Source organism: Macrobrachium rosenbergii, chromosome 49, assembly GCF_040412425.1.
Source record: "Macrobrachium rosenbergii isolate ZJJX-2024 chromosome 49, ASM4041242v1, whole genome shotgun sequence".
In the NCBI taxonomy this organism is placed as follows: domain Eukaryota; kingdom Metazoa; phylum Arthropoda; class Malacostraca; order Decapoda; family Palaemonidae; genus Macrobrachium; species Macrobrachium rosenbergii.
The window spans coordinates 36,848,671-36,874,922 of record NC_089789.1 but is presented as its reverse complement, the minus strand read 5'-3'; the positions used below and the strand labels follow the sequence as shown (position 1 = coordinate 36,874,922).

The window sequence follows — 26,252 nt, the reverse complement described above, 5'->3', positions numbered from 1 at the left end:
GGATGTTGTTTTCAGGGGACTCAGGAAGGAACTCAAAAGCGTCTTGAAAATTTGCCGGCCATTTGTTGGGAAGCCGTTGGATGGTGAAGTCGTGTCTTGGAGGCGTCGTGTATTTAAGGTAAATGAATTAATGGTGGAGCCTTTCCCTATTTTGAAGTGAAAAGTACTGAATTAGGATTCTGTCTCCATTTTGGATCGAGGCGACTATTAATAAGTGATACAAACTGTCATACATGAATAGATAGGTCTTGAAATTTTGGTCAGTTCACTTCAGGACAGAATTTGATAATAGGGCAGGTCTCAAGACAAATGGTTGAGTTTGCTCTAGGATTGAATTTGATAAAGGCTTGTCTCATGACACATGGGTAACTAAACTCTAAGGTTGAATTTGATAAAAGCAGTCTCATGACCCGTGTGAATGAACTCGGTTGAATTTGATAAAAGCAGGTTTCATGACTCATGTGTGAGTTAACCCTAGGGTTGAATTTGATACAGGCGGGTCTCGACACATGGATGAGTTAACTCTAGGGAGGAATTTGATAAAGGCAGGTCTCGTGCAGTGTTGCTGGCGCCCGGTCAGGCTGAACTTCGGCGCCCTTACGAGTACAGTATAATTATGTAAAATTTTCATAAGGAGAAAAACTGGAAATGTATAATGAAGATTTTATTACAATGTACGAGCTAGATAAAAACAGTTCAAATACGGCATTAAGGTTTCAAATAACTAGGAGGGAGAGGCCGTTATCCACATTTCTGGCAATGCTGACGTTCCAGACAAACACTGAGTGGAGGATGGTTGAGTGAGAGAAAGTCCGAGGGGTGCCGTTGATCTAGATATCTGTACTACGGCCTCTGCAGAACGGTGTAAGCTACAGGGGCCGTAACACTTCCGCGTTAAGTTGCACCCCAGCTAGTGACAAATAAATCTATAATAAAACTCATTGTGACTGGTAATGAATGCTAACAAAGTTAGCATACTGCATTCACGGTACAAAAGAAAAGCAAGTGAGTTAGTAATATAGTAAGTTAAAAACAAGTAAAAAAAAAAAAATAAGGCATTCAAATCGATAGAGTCGGAACAAAACTCCTAAGTTTTTCTACACCCTTATGTATCTAGTTTTCATTTACTTTTCATGTGGATAAATTACTGTTTTTCAACGAACTCTGAACAATAATATTGGGTTTTTAACAGTATTTTGACACCTTACAACATTACATGAATTACGTTAACTGTAGGGTGGAATTAGATAAAGTCTCATGACACATGGATGAATTAATTTTAGGATTGAATTTGATATAGGCATGTCTCATGACACATGTCTAGGTGACACTTTGGATGAATTTATTATAGGCAGGCCTCTAGGAGTTGAATTTGATGGATGTCTCGTGACACATGGGTGGAGTAAGCTTAAGGATGAATTTGATATAAGCAGGCCTCATCTTGAGGAAGGGTGTAAGGCATGTTAACTCAGGGGTGAGTGAACTCTTGATAGAAGCAGGCCTCATGACAAGGGTGAGTTAACTCAAGGGTTGAATTTGATAAAGACAGGTCTCGTGACACATGGGTGAGTAAACTTGAGGGATGAATTTGATATAAACAGGTCTCATGACACATGGGTGAGTGGACGTTAGTGATGAATTTGATATAGGCAGGTCTCATGACAAGGCTGCGTTAACTCAAGGGTTGAATTTGATAAAGGCAGGTCTCATGTCACATGGGTGAGTCAACTTGAGGGATGATTTTGATATAGGCAGGTCTCATGAAATATTGGTGAGTGAACTTTAGGGGTGAATTTGAAATAGGCAGGTTTCATGATACATGGGCGAGTAAACTTCAGGGTTGAATTAGATAAAGGCAAGTCTCATGACATATATGAGTTAACTCTTGGATTGAATTTGATACAGGTAGGTCTCATGACACATGGGTGTTAAGAATTAGTCAACAGAATCTCATGACGTGAGAGTTAACTCATGGACGGAATTTGATATAGGTAGGTCTCATGACAAATGGGTGAGTAAACTTTAGGGATGAATTTGAAATGCAGGCAGGTTTCATGACACATTTGTAAGTTAACTCCAGGTTGAATTTGATATATGTAGGTCTCGTGACAAGTTCTCTAGGGTTGAATTGACAAGTCTCATGGTGTTGAGTAAACCTGAGGGACTGGGTGATATAAGTCAGGTCTCATGACACATGGGTGAGTAAACCTGAGGGATGAATTTGATATAGGCAGGTCTGATGAAATGGGTGAGTAAACCTTTAGGGACGAATTTGATAAAGGCGGGTCTCATGACACATGGGTGAGTAAACCTGATGGATGAATTTGATATAGGCAGGTCCCATGACGCATGGGTGAGTTAACTTGAGGGATGAATTTGATATAGGTAGGTCTCATGACACGGGTGAGTAAGCTTTAGTGATGAATTTTATACGGGTAGGTCTCGCGACGCATTTGAGAGTTAATTGTAGGACTGAATTTGATATAGGTAGGTGTCATGAAACACGAGTGAGTAAACTTAAGGATTGAAATTGATATAGGCTGTTTTCACGTCACTTGAGTACCGTGATTACCGGAGGGTTAGGTGCTAGAAAATGTAAATTTCAAATATTAGCGAAGTGTTTGCTGTGGTACTACTACTACCGTTTTTGTTCAATGCTGGACAGATTTCAGTCCCTTAGCAAGTTTGGTTTAAATGGTATAACTGAACAGCAGAGATGTGGGCTCCAGACTAATGAATGCATTTTGAATTCGTAATGAAGGAAGGAGTACAGTATAAAAAATGCTTCCTGATTCGGTAGCGAATTTATGCGCATTTTTTCTGCAATTATAACATATTGTGGTATTCACGATAATATCTAATGGAGCAGCATGAACATGATGACATTACCGGTGATATCTGCCGCATTGTTTTAAAATTGTAGGAAAGATTTGTATTTTAACAAATACTAGTGGAACAGAACCTGTTCAAAACTTTTACCATATTTTAGACATTTACCGTAGTCATAGTCTCAATTCGATTTTGTAGCCGGATGGCCCAACAAATCTCCATTTAAAAAGGAACTTGCGAGATTATTTAACTTAGGTTAGGGGAAATGTTGGAAACTTATCATCACTTAGCGTTCTCGAAACTCTGTCTTGTGGGTGTAATACATTCTTGCGTTGCCAAATATAAGGAAAAGTTGAAACTGAACAAACATTCTCTTTGGTTCAGATGACTTTTTTTTTTTATTGACGTAACGTTCAGTGCCATTATCACCGTACTGAATAAAGATAATGATTTTTTTACGTGTAAATGGAAAGCTTGCATAGCTGGTGTCATTGACATTAAATTCCATTGTAAGTGGCTGGGATGTTGTAGGTAATTAAAACAAGGCAAACCAATGCACAGTAGTTATTTCTTGCAACAACTGGCCACTAATCACTCGTGCCACAATATCCAAGTTTGCGAACGGAGTGACTTAAGCTTTCGCCGAATTTCTGTAAAATTGTTATATATACTTGTACCTTTGGATTTATGGTACACTGATTGAAAACATAGGTAGCAAACCCTGACATTATTCTCAGGCTTGTAACCGTTAGCGAATTATCTTGCAGTGCTGCACGTTTTGGCGATAGGATATGAATCCGGTAATTTAGTTACGAAGTGCAAATAGGTTTTACGAAGTACTGTGTCATAACGGTAACGAATTTATAGAATAATGAAATTACCATTGATAATTCAAATTTCACGGATATTTTTGTGTAAAGTTTGTTTTTAAAAGTCGCTAGAGCGTAATTTTTGAAAATCTTTTGGAATAATCGATGAAGACCGTAGCTAGAGTTGCAAAAGCATTACAGTAGTTGAACTTCCTAACACTTTGATCTTTGTTTCCCCCAAAGAAAATTTTTCTTAAAAATACCCCTAAATTTGAATGAGCTGCTCTATCCCGGCCTATGGACATCAGCCTTCGTCTCTGTGGAATATTAGAATAATTGTATGTGGTCAAAAAGTCTCTCTTATAGAAGGGTGGGAATATTTATTAGGTCTACACTTTGTAAGTTAGTCGGAAGCTGGAAATATCTGAAGATTTTAATTTGTTTGTAACAAAGTTTGTGTAATTGCAAAAAATAGGGTTGGATGACTCTAATAATACTGTTAAGTTGCAAGTGAATATTGAACACGTAATAGCAGTAATTAAAATAACGAATCATATTTGGGCATGTAATAGCAGTAATTAAATAACGAATCACATTTGGCCATGTAACAGCAGTAATTAAATAACGAATCACACTTGGCGCCTTATAGTTACCCTACGTAGAATGTCCGTAAATTTGTGCAACTTACAAAGCTGAAATGAACGTACAAGGTTGTATGGATAAATGAGAAATTCTTGCAAGCAATTTATTTGACCGCACGAACACGCCACGTTTTGAGTTGCCAGTTGTTGCGATGCAAATTCAGCACACGGTGTTGAATAGTCACGCCCAAGTCCATTTTGTTGTCATGGATATTTCAGAATATTTTTAATATTTACTGGATATTTTTGGGCACCAGGAAGGGTTGACATGTGTTGTAAGCAGAATTACAGCTCATCTGAATGTTAGTATTGACGTGAATAACTGATTGGCATTCTTTTCTCTGCGCAACTGTAACTGGCCTGTATATACCGAACGTTATCTAAGGCGCATCACTATACTGTGACCGGAAATAATAAGTAAAAAGCCGCAAAAATGTATATGAACGACTGTATTTTTCCAAAATACAAAAGAGGTTGAAAAAAAGGGAGATTTCGACCTTTGTGCAAACGGTCGAAAACTCCCCCCCCTTTTTTTTTTAAACATATTTTTGTATTTTGTAGAAATACAGTCGCTCATATACATTATTGTGGCTTTTTACTTATTATACCAAATTTTGCAAAAGTGGCTAATCGCTGCATGGTAAAAATGAACGTCCGATATGCTATTATGAATATTTACTTGCCACTGGCGTTTCTCATTCTATCCGGTAAAGCGCTAATTTTCATCTGCCTTCTTTCGTTCTAAGAATGTCAAGTTAGTTTTCAAGAGCGAAATCAAATTTATACTTTTGACATCGAAAATGCAGTTTTCAAAGATGCTAGGTGGTGGATGTTCATGGGGGTAGGCTGCGGATGTCCAGAACAGAATTAGTTCAGCGGTTTGAAGCCTGACAAATATTGCCCTGTTTCACTTTCAGTGGACAGCAAACGAGCTCTGAGTCTGACTCAAAGGCGATGACGGTAAACCCGAACTTGTGAAGAAACTGTCATGGCGGGAAGCCAGGGAAGCTTTTGATAGGCTTCACGCTTTACCTAACAACAACCATGCTCTACCTCTACCCCAAAACATACGAAGCAATTGTGTATTCTGCAAAATGTAAATTTGCGTGTGTGGATGAGAACCAGCAGATAGTCAGATAGTCAGATTCGTCTGGATGAATGGCATCAGCTTACTAGTGGTGCCTCCCCGTCCTCGTTCGAAACTTTTGAAGTTTCCCGACAGCAGCTTTGATTACAGACAGAAGTGACAATGTTAGTTATTAAGGGTAACTTGAGAGAGAGAGAGAGAGAGAGAGAGAGAGAGAGAGAGAGAGAGAGAGAGAGAGAGAATTCAATTTGTTTCGGCAGTTTATACGAGTGCAACTGTAGTTGTTACCAATGTCGCATGTAGATTTTTACTTAGTTTCATGAAACAAAGACTTAATATGAACCAGACTTAATATTTGAATTTTGTATTTTTGAAATCATCGTTATTTGTGCAAGTGTAATTTACTCCCTAGAGAGATTAGTTGCGAAGTCAGAATATTGGCATTTTATCGAAAATCTTGTTGTAAACTTGCGAATAATTTTGCAAAGTGATTCGAAAGCGCAAGTTTCCACTGTGGCTATCTCTAAGCGAAGAACACAACTAACTGATAGCCGATCACTATTGAACTTTGCTCTTGGATGGTAATTTGCAACCCCAAGCCCCCCTCCCAAGCATTTTGGTTCATATGATCTAAATCCGTTAGTGAATAGGATATGGGGAAAATTAATGAACATAATATGGGAAAATTACATCATAAACGTTTTGGTCCGAAGCTTTAACCAGGTTCAGATGAAAGACTGAAAGACAAGTTTGTGTGAAAAATGTTGACTTCGGAACAGTCGAGAAATTTTTTTTTATTGGTACGAATAGAGAGCTCAGGTGAAATTTAAGATAAATGGTTTTGGCAACTAATTGTACACAAATTAGAAATTGCACAGTTTTATACGGTATCTGCAGACGGCTCACATATCAGATATGCTGACCTAGGAAAATTACTGTTAAGAAATTCGATAGTTTGGAAAATTGCTACATCATCAGATAGTTTAATTGCCATAATCATAATTATGCTAGCGTCGAGGAACTGACCTTAAGCCTGATAGTGTTATCATAGGTATCCTTGGGTTAGAATGAATAACTTGATATTCCGTTACATAAATCCATAATTTACGTAACTTTACTAAATTAAACTTAAAATCTTATCCTGATGCACAAACTTTTGCACAACTTAATTTTAACATTTATTCCATATTTGCAAGTTTAGGTACAAATATTCATTGTCATCGTTGCGTATGCTGGTGTGACTAACTTTACATGCCACTGCAATTAGGTTGAATTAGGCTTCCAGTACTTTCATTTTTAAAATTTGTAGTCATAAATGACGGTAGTATTTCTGTTTGCAGGTTGAATACAGCTGGTCGTTGCTGCAACGGGGTTCACATCTGATGTCAAGAGTCACCGTGACAGAAGACAAGAGACCTAATTGGGAAACATAAGACCGCTCTTTTCTTACTATTTTGAGAAGCAAGACTTCGTGAACTTAATCAGGTACTGTAATACTTTGAAGTTTACTAAAATATGAAACCTGACAGTAATTTTTTACACAGTACAGTGAGTTCATTGAGAGATCTGTTAACAACCCTTTAATATGGTCTAGCAGTTCTTGAGTACAGATCTCTATATTTTGCCTCTCATCCTGTCTGTAATTGAAATAGGCACGTAATCTAAGGCATTATACAGGTATATTGTCTTTGGTCGAATTTTAGTGGATTAGTGGATATTATTGATTTTGCGTACACCACATGGGAGCTGAAGGTGACTGACCAGCATTGAGTAAACCAGTTTTAGGAATTTTCAATCCGTAATGAACATCCACATTCGATTTTACTGTTATTGATGCTGTAGAAGAGTCAATGTTTTTAGCCTAGGTCTACTCCTTGATTAAACTACTATAGATATTGTACATTCGCACTAATCAAGTTACGGTAATGTCAGTCTTTTAACTCTTTAAAAACCATAAGTAAACGACGCGTGTTATTGAATTCCAATCCACCAGAATTTATTTTGGGGTATGTATTTGCTGAACTTCGTAAACAGTATAAAAGGGGGGGGGGTTAGTTTTCTTTTATTTTAGATATTTTAATCTTTTAAAAGCAAGTACAGTAGTTTGGTTTTGAAACTGAGTACTGGTAGTGTTTCACTACATACTATTCATTGAAACAGTTTAGCTGAACTTGTATATTAAATAAAGTTCAAATTGGTTGCTATATGGATAATGTAAAGTGTTAACATGTGTTAAGACTTAATTAGTAACTATAAACTCTCACTCAAGCCTTATGTAATGTTAATACTGATAGAGATTGATAGTTAAAAAGTTGAAGGTGGTGTTCAAAAGGCCCTAAGTGTATGTATTAAAAAGTAAATTTCGTGTTAAATTCTCATAACACGGCATAAGTTAAACAGAATTTTACAAATTTAAATAACATAATTGATAATTTGAAAGTTTAGTAGTTATACAATGCATGAGTATTGGACTAGTATTTTCAAGTTATTTCCTCCCATGGGGAGACTGCATGGCTATGCAATATAGAGGATTCATTCATGTAACATTTTGGGTGATAAGCTAAACAGGGCAGCAATGCATGGACTCAGTCTTAATGCAGGCATATTAGGTCTTTTTACGTTGAATTATGTTTTACAATATTTAGAGAAGCCATCTTGGTATAAGATATTCCCTTGTTTATTTTGATTCGCTGGTTTTGTTTTGTTAATGAACTGAAAATCTTGATATAGATTTTGATTCGCTGGTTTGGTTTTGTTAATGAACTGAAAATCTTGATATAGAAAAGGCTTAGTCATAGGCTTTGAGAATTCACTGACACCCTTAATCCCACTAGAGCTTACATTGTGGGGCAGTGGAGTTAGGCATTATCAATGCAGGTATAATTGCAGTTGGATTGAATATATCAGGAGAAAAATACCAATATGCACAATGAAAGTAACTTTGAGTAGATGTTCTGCACTTGCTAAGAGAAGCAATATGAATACCAAAACCATGGTTTAATCCGACCAATCTCACAGTAAACAACTAGGCAATGGATCTTATGTTAACTAATTTAGGTCATTTTGCAAAGAGTTCATTATAGCTGAAGTAAAACTTTAGTATTTTTCATTGATTGCTATACATCTGTCATAACCAGTTGTCTTTCAAAACATTAATAAATTTGCAGGTATATGTTATCCTTATGAGTAAACAAATCTTCAGTTAGATCTCATAGATTTTAGTTGTGTATATCTAGGAAAAATGCTAATTAATTTTTCAGTTATTATGATAGTACATAGCCTCTAAAGAAATAGGAAGGATGTGAATAAAATTTTTATATTACTTTTCAAGTGGCATGTTAGACTGGGGAAATTTCTTGAATTTTACTGTATACTGACAACAGTAACTGCTAAACTTTCATGGAGCCTATTACATGCCGTGCTAATTTCAATTATGTTTTAGTAATTAATTAATTTGTTGAAATAGATACTGTAACCTTTAGGACTTTTCACGTTCGTGAAAAGTTACGCTACAGGTTTGGTCGGTTTAATTACCGCAACTAGATTGTACCATCTCGTACTTCGTATTCAAGATACGAAGTTTAAATCTTTCCATACCCAACTGAAGACTATGTCAAATATGGTTATGCATGAGGTAACGATCATCAGAAACAATTTGACCTTATTTGCGATAGGCGTGAGAATAATTTACTCATTCAATGAACACGTTAACAGATTTTTTGAAGTTTATCAAGAGGATTTAATCTGTTTTTCAGTTTAACTGACCAGATTAACTTCAGTTTGCCTGAGTTCATAAGCCAAACTACACAACTTTGAAACGGGTTTAAAATAAAATTTGGTGACTAAAATTTATTAATGTGAATCTTATTTTTCAGATACAACGATGCAGATCATGAAGGAATGGCTTTACAGTGGTTTCTGAGAGTTACATAAGTAACCACTGCCAGCTGAAGACGACTAGTACTTCGACATCTGGCTGCTTGGACTAACAATGGTTTGCAGCATGTGACGGCTGGTGGAGGAGTCATCTGCTAACTGCATCTACACTGAAGGAGGACTTGTCCCAGTGGTGATGTGTGGGGAAGAAGACTAGCAACTGACTGCATACACGTAGAGATTTTGAACTTTTCACAGAGGTGCTGCAGTATGTGGTTGGCAAAGAGTGTGCAAACATTTTTTGCCAACCACGTGCCGCGAATGACCACGGTGAAAGTAAGTTAAACCCCATCTGGGTGAACGCAGCCAGCTGCTAGTTTTCCTCCACCGACTGCTCGTCACATTACCAGTGGGACAAATTCAGAACACCTGTATGTAGATGGAGTTAGCTGCCATATTCCTCCTACATCAACGCCAGTCTACCATGCGGCTTTGTGAACTGTATCTACCAGCTCCATAAGCAGTTATGTACTTTAATTCCCCTACAGCATACGGTAGTACTAATACTGTCCAGCTGAATTCAACATCCACATTCTTCATCACTGGCTAGACACGTACAGCATGTAACAACCACCAGCTGCCTTGGAGGTGCTTATTCAGCACAAGTTGTGGGCGTGACCTTCCTTCATCAACCACATTCTTCTTCATGGCCGAGAGACGTTCTTCATACAACACCAGCTGCCAAGGATGGTACTCAAGCAACCGCATTCTTCTTCAATAACTTGACAAGTTCAACATATAACCACCGGCTGCCATGGAGGTGCTGTTTTACGATGTGGATGAGACCTTCCTTTTCTCTCGTCCTCCATCATATAAACAACCATCAGTTACCATGGAGGTGCTAATTCAACGACACAATGTGGATGTGACCTTCCCTCTCTCTTCCTTCATCGCCAAATTCTTCATTGCAGCTGCATGAAGTGTTAATTCAACAACATGATGTGGACGTGACCTTCCTTCTCTCTTCCTCCATCAACCACATTGGCGAGACACGTTTAACATATACACAACCATCAGCTGCCGTAAAGGTCTTAACTCAACGACTTCACACGGATGTGACCTTCCTACATTCTTCTCTATCGGCGAGACCTTCAACATATAAAAATACAACCAGTGCCAGCTGTCAAACTTCGTGGTTAATATCATCCAGACGGCCGTTATGTCCTGCGCTCTCTATGTTGAATTTATCGTAGGGACGATAAAGCAAATTCAAGGCTAAGGAATAACCTTTCAGCAACTGGCTGCTGCTACCCCTCACCCCATAAGGCATGGAGTCAATCTGCAAGGAAAAATCGCAAATAAGTTTAACTTGCACAAAATTTAAATAGGAAACTATTTTAAAGCTTCTTTTCATTAACCAGTACAATGTAAATTTATAAATTATTTAGATTTGTAAATTGAAGTATAAATTTAAAACTGTTTTGCTACAAATTAAGGTTACAACTTCAGTTGAATAACTCTCGCCCTCATTCCTTTGGATGTATATATGCAGTATATATCAGTATCAAATCTGATCTAGCACAATACTTGCCTCATTGACTTTAATATAACCGGCGTGCGTACATCTTGAAGTTGCCTGCTCAGTACATCTACCAGCAAACTGACGTAAAAATCCCTCATCTAGTAGTGATATTCTTGCTAACGGTAAAGCTGGTGTACATGATGATAGCTACTGCTACCTCTGGCATGCAGTTGCAAGAATGGTGACCTATCCGATAATTCCAAGGTGCCAGGCCCCCTTTTCCTACTAGGAAAGTAAAAGCTGCAGTACTAGTAGAGGACAGTTAGTTGATTGGTTGAACTCCTGCAGTTGATTTTCCTTGTTCTAGAGTATGGTGCAACTGTTGTATGCTCTTCTTGTAACATAGGCAGACGAACCGATGGAAAAAAAAAAATTAAAAATTAACATTTTGTAGATCATGGTTTAATTTACCCCTACCAAGTATTTTACTTTATAACTATATGAGGTGTAAACCTTAAAACTGCTTTAATATGAGTGGGCTTAACTACTGGAGAACAAACTCAGAAAACAAAAACCATTACGTAATATGTAAGCCTGGACACAATTGTTAACATCCCCCTCCCCCCACCACCTAGAATAGTACAATATGCTAAAACCATTACGTAATATGTAAGCCTGGACACAATTGTTAACATCCCCCTCCCCCCACCACCTAGAATAGTACAATATGCTAATCTCTTAAAACCAAGGAATGAAAATCAAAGTAGGTGATCTGACAGCATTTCTTAACAATCGGGTATGCGAAAAAGACAAGCTTTAGGTCTACATCCAACTATTATAATTGAGAATAAATCAGAAGACTCACACAATAATGTTTCCAATAATTTTTCACTAACCTTACCATTCTCTTAATCTAGGTAAACAATACAGAGACCACGAAAACTTGACAGGAATATGAACAAAAATAAAGTATTACAGCCACACGACATTACCTATTGATTTTCCGCATGATTATAAGGGATGACTTCTCAATGAAGAGGCATTCTTCTCAGTGAGGTGGTAAATTTTCGCTAACTGCAACTTAGCCTCTTGACCATCCAAAACGGTTGAAGAGACCTGGAAAACAGTAATAATTCAATTTGGGCAGGGAATTTTATATTGAAAAACATAAGCAAATATGACGACAACTTCTATTCAAATATATTACACCAAACCTAAAACTCCAAATCGAAGTAGGATTTAGATTTTACTGCATCTTACTGACATCTTAAGATTTTCAACTCAAAAAGTCTAAACTAGACAATGCAAAGACAACTGTTTAACTTCAACATTCTTTACTACACTCTTAACTCAGTAAAACGCTCTTTAAATGACTGGTCAATGAACTTGACTTCAATCGCAACTTCAAACGCCTACGTTACAGCTCCTTGCACAGGAAATACAAGTAAACAATTCTGACAGTCTCTTCAGCATTTGCCCCCCCCTTTTATAAGTACGCAGTTCTTCGTGTTTCTTCGGTAGTAGTAGGATCAATTTATTGTTTTTTCCAACTAGTATAGCCAAGTCTTGTGGGCAGCAATGTTAGTCAAGCCAATGGGGTTCATTACTTGCAATGTATAGCTATGAGCTTAGGAACTATTTCCCACAAGACAAATTATAGTCAATAGAAACTTTTGACTGCACTTGCTTCTTGCACTACTGGTAAACATTTGCATAAAAGGAACTATTTTCCACAAGACAAATTATAGTCAATAGAAACTTTTGACTGCACTTGCTTCTTGCACTACTGGTAAACATTTGCTTTATGCATCGAGACTTATTACGAACACAAATTTGCTAGCAAAATAATAATGACCTTTTAAATATGTAAACAAAAAAATACAACCTAAGCAACTAGTGTTACAATATTTCAAGGTCAACGAGAATTCAAGACGCTCTTCTTTTTCTTCCTCTTTGGCCGATAGGGAGTAAAGGATAAGGCCCATAAATTTTGGTAAAGTATCCTCATGAGCGTTCCTGTTCCTAGTTATGTTGACTGTCTCCCTCCACTCTTCCTTATACAAGCAGTCAACATTCATTTATGTACCCAAATCATGCCACAAGACAGCAGGCATACCCATATATCCAAGAAAAAATAAGACATTTCTCCTTTATGAAGGCTTATCATTATGAAAGTTAATGTACATCTGCAATAAATCCTAATAGTAATAATCGGTATGCATAAATCGCTCCTCTAATACAAATTCTGGGGCAACTGATTACTACAGAAACTTAAAAACATCTTATGAACACCATATTCTTTGGAGGCTTGAATTTCAAGAAATTGGCCCCCGTGGGCATGTTCCATATGAATACGTTTCATCTACTGAATAATAATGAATAATAATAATTATGCCCAACTGGCAGACTATTACTACTGCAATGTAAATATATTTCAGGTCTACAAACTATATTCAACGTCTTTATAAACTAACCTGTGACTATATTCAACGTCTTTATAAACTAACCTGTCTAACTGAAAAAAATACAATCTTTAAAGACCTAAATTTTCTGAAGACCAAGATATGTACAGGATGAAAATTCAGTCACTTCAGTTACCGAGGCACTGCATAGCAAAGCTTCCTGTAATGCAGACAACTACCAAACCTAAAGACTGACGTGAAAGTAATCTCTTTGATACTGTACTTGAGTTTTTAAACAAAGTGATCAACTACACTCAATAATATAAACAAAAAGCGTACAACTGTTTTTAACTGAAGAGAAAAAGTTTTCTGATAATATCTTAAACCACTCGGGTAACTGTGGTAAAGAGATATCAAGGTTGGCTTCTTTAGGCCACTTATTTCATCTGTAATTACTGGCTAACTCTTGGGAAAGTACTTAAACCAATCTGATACATTTTTTTTACATAGTATAATATCATTTACTATTACTATAAAACTTACAATTTCATGCAGCCTTCCCAAATTTTACTGACAGCAATATCCACAGGGTGAGAGTCCGCCATGTTACTACTGCAAGTCGATCAGCTGGATCTGTTGAAAAAAAAAATAAATGATTAGTTTAGATTTACAAGGTTAAAACCAAATATTCAGTACGTTACTATTATGGAAAGGCTTCACTTTACCATAATTAAGCACAAGTTTTATTTTAAAAATCCACCTAGTTCACAGCGTGTTATTTAAAACTACCCCAGCAACACAGAAAAATACATAATGTTTACCACTTGAATCCAGTACCGAGGGCATCCCATTTAATTTTGGATGGTTTTTAATCCATCCCCAACTATGAAGACTTCCTCGAGTGAATCCTTTGAGCCACAGCACAATGAAATTTGCACCATCTCAAACACAATCACAAAATGATAAAAAAATAGCCACAATCACACACCGGTCAAAGAAACACCTGAGAAAACGGCTTTAACAGCAGCAATGGTGGAGACTGTTAAAAACGTGGTTTTGCAATCGTGCGCGCGCGTGTGTATGTGTGTGTGTTTCCCCAATACCCTCTGCACTAGCTGTCAACAAATTTAAACAGCTGGTCATGAAGTCGTCTCCAAGATATCCATGTAAAAGAGGATGATTTGTATTCATTTACGAATAATCTGACGTTAAAATTCTGTTAATAAGGCTCTCAAAAACTGTACAACTGTACAACTCAAACTGCATAATACACTTCAAGAGCTTGATACCGCATGTTATGCGTTTGGCTCAACTGTCTGTTTGCCTGTTGGCAGGACTGTGCGTTGTGAAATTACTTTCAGGTTTCCTCAAATTTATAATACTCCACGTAACAATTTGCTAGATTACAGTCTAAATCTAAGTCTAAACATTTGCCATTTTTTTTGTTTGTGTTGTTTGTGAAAGAATGCACAACTGCGAGTGCGAAAAACAATGCTAAACATGCCCATTTACAGCGTATGAAGAAATCAAATGGTGCAGCATATTTGGGAAACCATGTTCAAAATGAAGCAGATAATTTTTTCTGCCTTTTTTTTTTTGCTAATTTTTCCATCTATTAATCCACGTACATTTCAATAGGAGATGGAATTGAGGATTTTTCCCTTTTTTAACTAATCCTTAACTAAGTGCCTACTTCTAACAATGAACAATCGTAGGATTCAAGATTTTTTCTTTTGCAACCAATCCTTACCTTGGCGGATTAACAATGAACATTCACAGGATTCAGGAATTTTTCTTTTGTAACCAATCCTTAACTTGGTACGTACGTCTAACAATGAACATCCATTGACAATGTAACAAACTCCTACATTTCCTACTTCTTTACGGCATCTTACATAAATTATCTAGTTACAATGGAATAACTATCATGGAAGCACAAACACCAGTACAACATGCATTGCTGAGAGAGAGGGAGAAGTTAATTTTAGATCAGCAGCTTTACCAAGCAAAATTCTATTCGGTCCTGCGGGTTGGGGCATTACCAAGTGTGGATTAGATTTAAATTAGAGTCTTCTAAATTGCTGGGACGTAATGAATTCTCAGTGAAGTCAAGACACCCTCCTCTTGTGTATACTTGTGATATCTGACACCTGTAGGCCTATTCCACGACAAATCATTTATATGCACTGCAAAGCCTCACTCTCAAAGGTAGCGGCGCGTGGAGTACACTACGTGATAAATCTTATGACACTGAAATTACCGTAACCTTTGAAAGGAATCTGAGCATAAAAAACCACTCTAACCATCCTAGGTGACTATTTATATAAGCATTCAGTCAAGGTGTATTTACACATAACCCTATTACATCGAACATCCATTGGAACCAAAGTGGGAACTGAGTCTTGGCAGAAAATTGTTAACTTTAAATGCAAACCTTTCGTTTAAAATAAAAATGATAAACTATGTTCGAATAGACACAAGCGTTTCACGAGGTGTTCACAGAACTAGAAAAAAGTATACCTTAGTTTAACCAGACCACTGAGCTGATTAACAGCTCTCCAAGGACTGGCCCGAAGAATTAGACTTATTTAACGTGGCTAAGAACCAACTGGTTACTTGGCGGTTTCATAAGATTAAAATACCTTCGCAAAACAATATGGGATGATGAAAACAGGTCAAGATCTGAACGACGCTAAATACATTCCAATTAGGACGGCGTGCCTATGGTTAGGTTCATTTGTACCCGTGTATAGTACCACTGCAAACATTTGAACTAACTTACCGTTAATCAAAGATATTCCTGTCATTACCATTTACTGTTTTCCTGCACGATTTGTTTCAGAACAATTTTATTTAAATATAATACACTAAGTTTTCATATATTTAATTAGGCCTAGTACGCACAAATTTTTGTCATGACACTTCCATTTAGATATTGTCACGCATTTATTCTTAATGGTCTGGATATGTTGCTATTCCCTTGTCCCCAAACTAACGCAGTGTAGTCTGATATAACGAAGCGAATATGATAGTTCTCAACAACACTATTCTAAAATGGTGAAATATGGTTCTCGTAGTTTATGATGTGATTTTGACAAAACTAATATTCACGAACATTGCAAATGACTGGCCCGTAACTCATATCCAGCGACCAGTGGGAGCCCTAGTAAACGTGGTGGAGAACTATACTGAATTTCACGTCAGAGTGAAATGGCTTGACAGCAAATATTTTTTGTAAAAAAATATTATCTAGCATGCCTGGCATTATCAATTAAAACCTAAGCCATAACGTGTAACAAAATGAAGTATTTGAAAATCTAAACTCTGACGTCTTATCATAAAGACTAAGAATCTTGCTCATGTGAAACCAGCGGCATTTTCCCGAGATGCAACCGATTACCGGCACCTTTCCCTGAAAAAAGCGGGACGCCATGACTTAACCATAAAGTTTTCTTGAAAATAATCTCATTTATGCATTCACTGGTGTTTTCCCAGTCACCCAAATTACTAAAGGTGTTTACTAATATAAGCCCCTAACCAGCCCTTTTGTTGGCCAAAGGTAGGTAAATTATTAAAAACAGTTTTCCTTTTATTTATCAGATATAAGGGTTGCATAAACATAAGCTGAACTTCAGACTGTCACACGATGGGCCAGAGTTCAGGCAGCTGAGGTTGCAGTTCCGCGGCCGGCTGATGAAGAGTTAGAGAAAGAAATTTATTTCTGGTGATAGAAATTCATTTCTCGCTATAATGTTTGTTTGGTTCGGAAATTCTTTAAGTGTTTTTCTCTCCACTTAAAACAATATTGGTGCATTTGATGGGTCCCGTTGCTACGTAACCAATTGGTTCTTATTCTGAAAGGTCTGCCACGTAAAATAAATCTAATCCTTCAGGGCCTCATCTCCCACTATAACATATGGTTAAGCACATCAGTGCCAGGAGGTGCCATTCAATTCGGTGTTCATCATCAGGTATTTGCAAAGTTTGGAATTGGAGCTGTTAATCTCTTTCTTTTTCAGCTCAGTCTTCTGCAATGGCGGTGTGCTAAATCAGCTACAGAAAAGTCACACATCCAGTAGACTTCCCTGGTGTTGAGAGAGAGAGAAATGATGGGACAAAGAGAGGCAGGCAGGAGACAGAAACTAAAGGTATAGAAATTCATTTCTCGCTATAATGTGGTTCGGATTCCAATAAGCTGTAGGTTAGCCAACTAAAACAAATCCTAATCCTAGCCCCTGGTCTGGTAAAACTAACCTAAATGCTGCCTAAGGGATCTGGGCAAAGAAAAAATCAAAGGTTGGTGCAATACTGGCATACATCTCACGAATTTGCAACCTGGCGCCTCCACTGGGTCCTGCATGTTAGTAGAGATACGTATATATTATACAGCGTTAGTTGATCATGCAAACCCATTGCTTCATTGTCTGGTGCTTTTTTTTTTTAAATAAAGTCAGCTAAATGCATCTTAAATTAAGCTATGCTAGGCATAACCTAGACTAAGTCCTACTTGGCCAATGGTGATCCAACACATACTCGAAAGAAGGCCTTGTGCCAACAGTTCCTTGCGATAAAGGCTAATCCATTTAAAATCCCAAGGTCACAGCCAAAGCCGCATTAATTAGCAAGTTATCCCAACAGCCTACTGCTAGCCTACCGAACATGAAATCCATAGTTTAATAGTTTGAAATTTGTAATATCAATATCGAATACCGAAAAACTTACTGCTGCAACACATCCTAAAGCCGTTTTCGAAATAACTTATCTGGCCAACTTACAACTAATAACGTACCATTTGGACAGCTCTTCCAGCATTAGAGCAATTTTAACTTGAAGATAAGCACTTTCATAATAACATCGCCAAATTTTGGAGTTTTGTCAGTTTTTCACAAGGTTCAACAAAAGTCGCTCTGAGGAGTGGCCACAACCATGTGATTTGGCAGATCATTGATTGGTAAAAAAAGTTGATGAAATCTAACGATTAGGAAAACGGAAAAGATGGCTCCATGATTTCCAGGCCGCTTAACACACACCTATAAGCCTAATGCTAAAAGAAAAAAATATAACTTTCCGTAAACACAAACACTTCTTAATTCGCAACATCCTTAACGGCCTACTGGAACGCCATGAACACCTTCAGTATTGCTCGAAGTCAACAAAACAAACTTTAGGATCAGTTACTACATTCTCAGTCCAAGGAAAACCACGCGAGTGAAAAACATCAACCAAGACTTACTTGCATGAACCTTCAAAACACTATTAAACTTCGTGTAAAATCCAGTAGTAAGCCCAAACAAAACCGAACACCAGCAAGTAAGTCGAGCACACCGCACACTTTGGATGAACTTAAACCAACAACGTCTGGGAGCGTTCTGAAATTGAAGCAGCTTTCACCCATCGTCCGCAAGGAGTCTAGAAAAATACTTTACATTCCAAGCACTGAGAAGCACGCACAAGGAGTCTAAAAGAATAGATGACTTCTTCTTAACCAATCAAAACCTTCCGTGTCGGCCTTGAATGATAGGCCTAACCTGTAAAGACCAATACAAAATATTTTAATGAATAAAAGCCAATCGGGGAAAACTATGAAATATTACTTTCCTTGTTTAATTAAAACAGTTTTAGGTCACAAAAACGTAAAACACGTCAGCCGATCCTTAGTAACTATGAACTAAGATAATTTCGGAAACAAACTAATTTGGGAATACTGTATTACTATCAACGTTCGACGAAACGAAGCCATTTTTAGCCAGACAGCTTCCACAAAAGAGAAGGACGAGCCATGATAATACAGAAATAGTGCAACATACTGATAAAATTTGAACTGTTAACGATAATAGGCTGAGTAACTTACATCTTCCGCCTGCTGATTTACTTTCCTATTATCTGACGTTTACGCTAGTAGCAAACGGCTCTTTTCTTCATAATAAGTTATTAATTAATATTTACATGCCAGTTTATTTTACTACATCACATTTTATCATGTCGAATGGATGTTTATGCATTTGAGTTGACTGGGAAACCGATTTATTTTTATATATATATATATATATATATATATATATATATATATATATATATATATATATATATATATATATATATATATAATATAATAAAAGTTTAAATGTGTACCTAGTCATCTTCAGTTTTACTTTGGTACGTATAAAACCATTTACTGACTATGATTAAACTATATATCACGTTATTTTGTAAATTTTCAATTTATCTCACCTGTGCTGCATTCCATACACCTTTTTTCTGTATTGTTCAGTAAAAAAAATTCACAAATTAATACACCTTTTTCTGTACTGTTCGGGCTAATTAATACCTCGTACAACTACCATCTTAGTCTTGCATAATATTAGTAATCGGACTAAATTTTCAAACTTAAAAAACAATTATTTACAAAAGCGTAAGGTGCTCTAATATTTAGCCATCTTCAATAAGTTATATTAACTTTAGTTGTAGATGTCGTCTATTGTACACGTTTTCTATGACGATTAAATGCAAAGAGAAAATGACAGCATAAGACAGGGGTAACTTCTCACTATTTATGCACAGTCATAAATATTGTAGGACCCATGATCTGTATTTGATACTGGATCACAGAACCAAATCTAGTAACGACTGATGTTATTGGGGTCATAACTGAAAATCTAATTTTCATTGTGAAGGACAGACTCTGTTTAACTGAAAGTCTTATAAATACTGAAATCGTAATGTAATGGTTTCAGATTTTTTCGAGTTAGGCTGAGCGTCATTGCGTGTGATACGACAAGTGTGTGTGTGTGTGTGTGTGTGTGTGTGTGTGTGTGTGTGTGTGTGTGTGTGTTAGAGAGCAAGAGTATCTACTAGTCAAACTAAGTTGCTTTTATTTGAAGTGGCGTTCACGTTATGATAAACTACATCTTGTTGGATAGAGTTTCATCAATACATGAAATAATTCGAGAATTATGAAACTGTTACTATGAAAGGAACAACACCATGGGACAAAGAAAGAGCAGTCTGAACTGGAAAAAGTTATAAGCATATCGACAGAATACCTTATCAAGATTGTATGTAAAGAAAAGGTAAGCAATCTATTATATGAGGTACATTGTATATAAGATAAGATCAGACCGAGGACATTAAAAGACCCAGAACGAAAAATCGACCACTATGTGTGTGTGTGTGTGTGTGTGTGTGTGTGTGTGTGAGAGAGAGAGAGAGTATGCCACAAAATTTCATATTTTGGAGTTTCATAATACTTCAGGTCCTAAATTTCCACAGATTGTTTGGACATTGTGGAAACGAGGGCAAACCCACTTCCACATTTGCGTACCAAAAGAAACGTTCCCTAAAAAACAAAATTCCGAAGCGATTAAGGCCGACAGTGATTTCATATCTCAGCCGAAAACAGTACTTTTCTAAGTTAACTCATTTATGAAGAAAATTATCATAGTTCTTATAACCTGAACTGAAGCTGACTAAAAAAAAAAAAAAAAACAATGTATTTGCAAGCCTAACAGTTTCCAGGTTGGAATATCGACATTATAAAATAATGTCGCTTGCAACAAACAAGTAATTGGACAATTTCCTGCCATAAATAAAGAATAAATAAACAGTAACAATAAGTGAATAAATGGATAACTGCAATGTTTAAAATCAAACACTTAAACTCACACGTAGCAGTAAATATAAGACCTGCGCTACAACGAAATCACGATTGACTTAAAATCTCTCTGTAAGAAAGGTTCTACATGATGCACTACTGTTTCAAATGCAATGTAAAGATTTATTTATTTTTTTTTGCCTAAGTTATAGGATACTGGTCCCAGCTTCAGGACGAGACGTAACGTTCGTAACGCTGGGACTTGCCGTCTAGGACGTCTGTTGTATTACCGTCGTTTATACCGATATGGGAACACTGGTAATAATGGAATCTAAAAGATTATATCATGCGTGACACGCCTGCCGCTTTTTACTGTGTCTAATGGTGTTTTAAAAAATTTAAGTCATTTTGTATTAATTGCCAAACTTCTTAGACAATTGCAAGTTTCTAATTGATGATTTTTGGAATGAGGTTGCTGTCCTCATACCAGTCTTCCTTATTCAAACGTACTAACTTTACATAAATTTTAGGCCTTATGCCGGTCCGGGTTCTTCCTCCTGGAAAGAATGAGTGTTTTACAGAGAGAAAAAATTAAACTGAAACACGGGGAAGCAGAGTGTGCACGCGCATTCTTCACGTCACCTCCGTTACATAAACCCAACCCCGATTATGCCTCGGTAATTAGCAGTAATCAAAGGAGCTGACGAATCACTCATCCGCCAAGGAAGGCGCTTACGCAAGGCCCTCAGGTGACAATGGAGAGCCTCTAATTGATTTTCACCTTCTTGACGAGCGCCCCCCTTTCCTCCTCCGGATCAAAGTCCCGCTTCCTGACGGAATTCCACCACAAAAGAGGTCGGTGTGAATTCATCATTTTTCGTGTGAAGGGATCTCTCTCTCCCCCCTACGCGGAGAGATTAATTAATGCCGTCCACGTTATGTCACACACATTACTCTTCTCTGGCTTTCAACGGGACCTTCGTTAACCTCATTAAAAAAATAGGAATTCTTTCGGGGGTTGCCATGTAGCCCTGACTTATGGTTCCTCGTCGACGCAGGAATGTGGGCATAGGATCTACTGCGTGCTGAGTGATTATTTATAATTATCATTCATGGCACTAATTATATTGTCACTGTTAAAAAAATCAGGTATGTATATACAGTGACGTATGACATATGACAGCAAAGCGGCAGATTTTAAACTATTCATCGTGTTTCCAAATCCTCATCAATCTCCTGGACCAGTTTCAGTAATCATCACTGCAACCTAAAAATAACAGAAGGATCATGCAATACATTTTAATCAGGACTCCATAAAAAAATTGTAAGAAACTGGACGAAAAAGTTCGGGAGTTAATCTCATTAAGACAAAAAAAAAAATCAGTGAATAAGTAACCTGTAAGGATCATACGTGTACGAGACAAGTTCGTCATTAAGCCGTTGCGTAAGAACCAGTTTCAAGAATCACGAAGATTGAGGACTTTTCCTATTCATGAGACAAGAGCCTAAATAAAAATGGTTGTTATTCTTTTGTTTGTCTAGTAAGCCATGCATACAATAAGTTTAGCGACTAATAATAGTATTAGGAGGCGTAAATGTTCATAGGCTTAAGAATTACGGAGTAAAATGGAAAGTCTTAAGGAAGAGTATCAGAGACTATATCTCTTTTATGGCTTCGACGACCCTTAAAAGCAAGAGAGAGAGAGAGAGAGAGAGAGAGAGAGAGAGAACACAAAGGCGTAAAAAGAAGAGGGAGAGAATTTGTGTTGCCCTAAGAATATCTAAAACTCATATCCGATTATCAAATGAAATTCTTAGTTATATCGAGATGTTCTTAAAGAAAGTTCTACGAAAGAAATTTCCTGAACGGTTCTGGAGAAGTTAGACGAGGAAACAGAGAGACAGAAGAAGAATAAGAAGAAACAAAAGAATAATCGTGAATTGGATACAGAATTCAGGCCAAAGGCCAAGCACTGGGACCTATGAGGCCATTCAGCGCTGAGACGGAAATTGACTGTCAAAGGTTTGAAAGGTGTAACAGGAGGAAAACCTCGCAGTTGCACTATGAATCAATTGTTAGGAGAGGGTGGAAAGTAAGACGGAAGAAAGAGAATATGAAAGGAGGTAGAGCAAAAGGAACATAAAGGGTCGCAGCTAGGGGCCGTAGGCACGCCGCAAAGAACCTTAAGTAATGCCTACAGTGCACTGCATGAGGTGCAATGACGGCACTAACCCCCTACGGAAATTGACTGTCAAGGTTTGAAAGTGTAACAGGAGGACGCAAGAATCAATTGTTAGGAGAGGGTGGAAAGTAAGACAGGAAGAAAGAGAATATGAAAGGAGGTAGGCAAAAGGAACATAAGGGTTGCAGCCTGGTAGGGGCCGTAGGCACATGCAAAGAACCTTAAGTAATACACAGTGCACTGCATGAGGTGCAATGGCACTTACGGAGGAAGAACTGAGTATTACGCTGGTATTGAGGAATCTTCCTTTGGTCAACTGCGCTGCAAACTCGCCACTGCAAACATCTCGGGGCTGATGTCGTGAGAGAATGCGAGGAATCATTATTCTTTGCGTCGTTTATCACTCTTACTGCTACTGATTGTGGTGGTTTGTACTGCAAGTATTGCACGGCAGTGTTTCGTCACTGCAATTTATCGGAGGAGGGAGGAGGAGGGGTTGGGAGGAGGGAGGGGAGGAGGAGGAAGGTGGTTAGCGTATGAAAGAATGTGGGGAAATCATAATGCGTATTTGTGGATGCTTTTCTTTATAAATTATTTTTTTTACTACTTTAATGAGTTTAATATATATATATATATATATATATATATATATATATATATATATATATATATATATATATATATATATATATATATATATATATATATATATATATATATATATATATATATATATATATATATTTATCATACATATACTGTATTTCCCTTTAAGGGTATTTTGACAGATAACATCACGACCGACTGTTGTTTTGACTTAAAAAAAAAAAAAAACATCAAACGTAACTGTACCGCACGGTATGGATTGTAGATGATAACAGAGGCAGCAACGGTGGCAGTATTTTATTTTTTTTCTTTTAGGACTCTGTAACGGACAGATTATATCTGCTTTTGCTAGTCGCAGGCACCGTAAACCTCCCCTTGGTTACAAGACTGTTCTTGAGTGCAAAGTAAAATCAATCAGCATACAAGTAGCTTGTCAAACAATGAGGAAAAAAACGCAGATGATGTTGCATCAGAACGAAGAGGAGAAGTAATAACACTGAATTATTATTATTATTATTATTATTATTATTATTATTATTATTATTATTATTATTACTATTATTATTCAGAAGATGAACCCTATTCATATGGAACAAGCCCACCAAAGGGGCCGCTGACTTGAAATTCAAGCTTCCAAAGAATATGGAATTAGGAAGAAGTAAGAGGAGGTAAAGGGAAATACAGAGAGAAGAAACCTCACTTATTAAAAAAGAAAAAAAAAATTAATAAATAGATGAAAATGTATTAAAACTCAAGAAGAAAAGTATTAGGGTAGTAATGCATTCCATCTTCGCTTGAAATTTTGAAGTTCCAATTGCGCGACATCCTCAGGGAGACTGTTCCAGAGTCCAGGATAAAAGGCTGCAAAGGAAAAAGTCAGTGTGAAAATGAAACAAAACAGCAGAATGGAGAAACAGTGGAATCAAGAGGCCTCTCGGGATAGATCCCGCACGAAAAGCTTGTGCGTCAGGTGGAAGTTGAACGCGTATCTACACATGAAAAGTGAAAATCTGAAAATAAAAATCTCGATTTAAGAGAGATGAAATACAAATAGCTGCCGGTATGAATGAAGTCGAAAAAAGGGGGCCCAGTTGAGTAATGATAAATGAGAGAATTCCGGGAAGGTTCTGAAAATGAATATGTCACTGTAAAAATGCTACAAAACCCAGAAATGGAGAAATGTGGTTCTTAAAGGAAAAGGAAAGGTCATGGAAGATTGGTTTGCAGAACTTGGTTCACCGGTAGGAAGATGTAAGCTTGAAAAATACCCTAATTCACCCCTAAAATACTTATGTCGGTCGTTCAGCCGATATCAACGTCATTGACTTTCCAGTCTGTGCGGTCACGGGTCCCTGTCCTGGGACGCTGCGACCAAGGTCCATGAAATACCAGGTCAACCCACGGGAAGCCCTGAACTTGCTTCTTTCTCCGCATCCGAGATATGACGTCACAAGACGACCATCGAGACCTCTGGTATTCTTTAGACCTAGGTGCTAACGACTTCCTAGTGCGAAAATGTTCGAACTTCTTTATTTTAGACGAATCTTTGAACACGGCTGCAATGAATGGGACAGCCTGGTGATTTATTTTCATTTCAAGTGAATTACTTTGTTTTCTGTACATTGTCAATTTATATATTTTGCATGCTGTTAACACCGCCGGCAGGCATGTTGTGGTGCTGCCCTTTTAAATATAAAATTTAACCCTTTTATGTGGGTCTTCTTTATATCTGCTATCTCTTGTATGAATTAGCCTGCAGATTTTAGTTTTCTGTGAAAGACAACTATTGAGATGGCTTTGTCTGTCCGTCCGCACTTTTTTCTGTCCGCCCTCAGATCTTAAAAACTACTGAAGCTAGAGGGCTGCAAATTAATATGTTGACCACCCACCCTCCAATCATCAACCATACTAAATTGCAAACCTCTAACCTCAGTAATTTTTATTTTATTTAAGGTTAAAGTTAGCCATAATCTGTTTCTGGCAACGATATAGGCCAGGCCACCACCGGGCCGTTGTTAAGGTTCATGGGCCGCGGCTCATACAGCATTATACCGAGACCATCGAAAGATAGATCTATCTTCGGTGGCTTTGATTATACTCTGTACAGAAAACTCGATTGCGCCGAAGAAACTTTGGCGCATGTTTTACTTGTTTTCTCTTACAGTCAGTAGTGCGAGTAATGATAATAGCCGATGCAAGACCAGGTACAATCTGACTAAAGAATGGAGGGAGTCTTCCATACCAACTCATTAATTCGGCGCCACTCACGTCGGCCGTCCCTAAGCCGTTTTCAATACGGGTCAATCAAACATTCTTAAGAATATACCAGCAGTCGTGATGACATACGACAGCTCTCTGCATACCGTTCAATATATATGGAAGCAAAACAATAGCGGATCTTATTTTTTCCTTTCAATTTTCAGTTAGACGCTTTGAAGGAAGACGAGGAGACATGCGGCTTTCGCGTCATTTGCACCAAAACTGCAATGGACTGTTGCTGGAAGTCCCAGAAAGACATTCTGGTTTATTCAGGATCTGGGACAGAGGCCTGCGGGGCCTAGGAATCTTGATCTCAGGATCCCAGGTAAGAATCAGAAGAGAAGTATTTTGATGGGGTGACCCTATCCTGGGTGGGGTGGGGAGGGTAAGGAGGAGAGAAGCGGTGGGGGGGTTATAGATACGCACACGGTAACGGTCCCAAACGCA

At 37.5% G+C, this 26,252-nt stretch overlaps 2 long non-coding RNA genes across 2 annotated transcripts; one reads left to right on the top strand and one right to left on the bottom strand.

The window, feature by feature from the left end:
* The first annotated feature begins 4 nt into the window (after window positions 1-4).
* LOC136832437 (uncharacterized) lies at window positions 5-10,150 on the top strand. Its single transcript, XR_010851206.1, has 3 exons — window positions 5-118; window positions 6,707-6,851; window positions 9,242-10,150. It is a non-coding gene; the product is annotated as an uncharacterized lncRNA (long non-coding RNA).
* A 689-nt stretch (window positions 10,151-10,839) lies between these two features.
* On the bottom strand, window positions 10,840-18,557 carry LOC136832436 (uncharacterized). The gene is made up of 4 exons (XR_010851205.1): window positions 18,400-18,557; window positions 13,710-13,799; window positions 11,757-11,880; window positions 10,840-11,155 (listed from the first exon to the last, which is right to left on the bottom strand). It is a non-coding gene; the product is annotated as an uncharacterized lncRNA (long non-coding RNA).
* Between the last annotated feature and the right edge of the window lie 7,695 nt (window positions 18,558-26,252).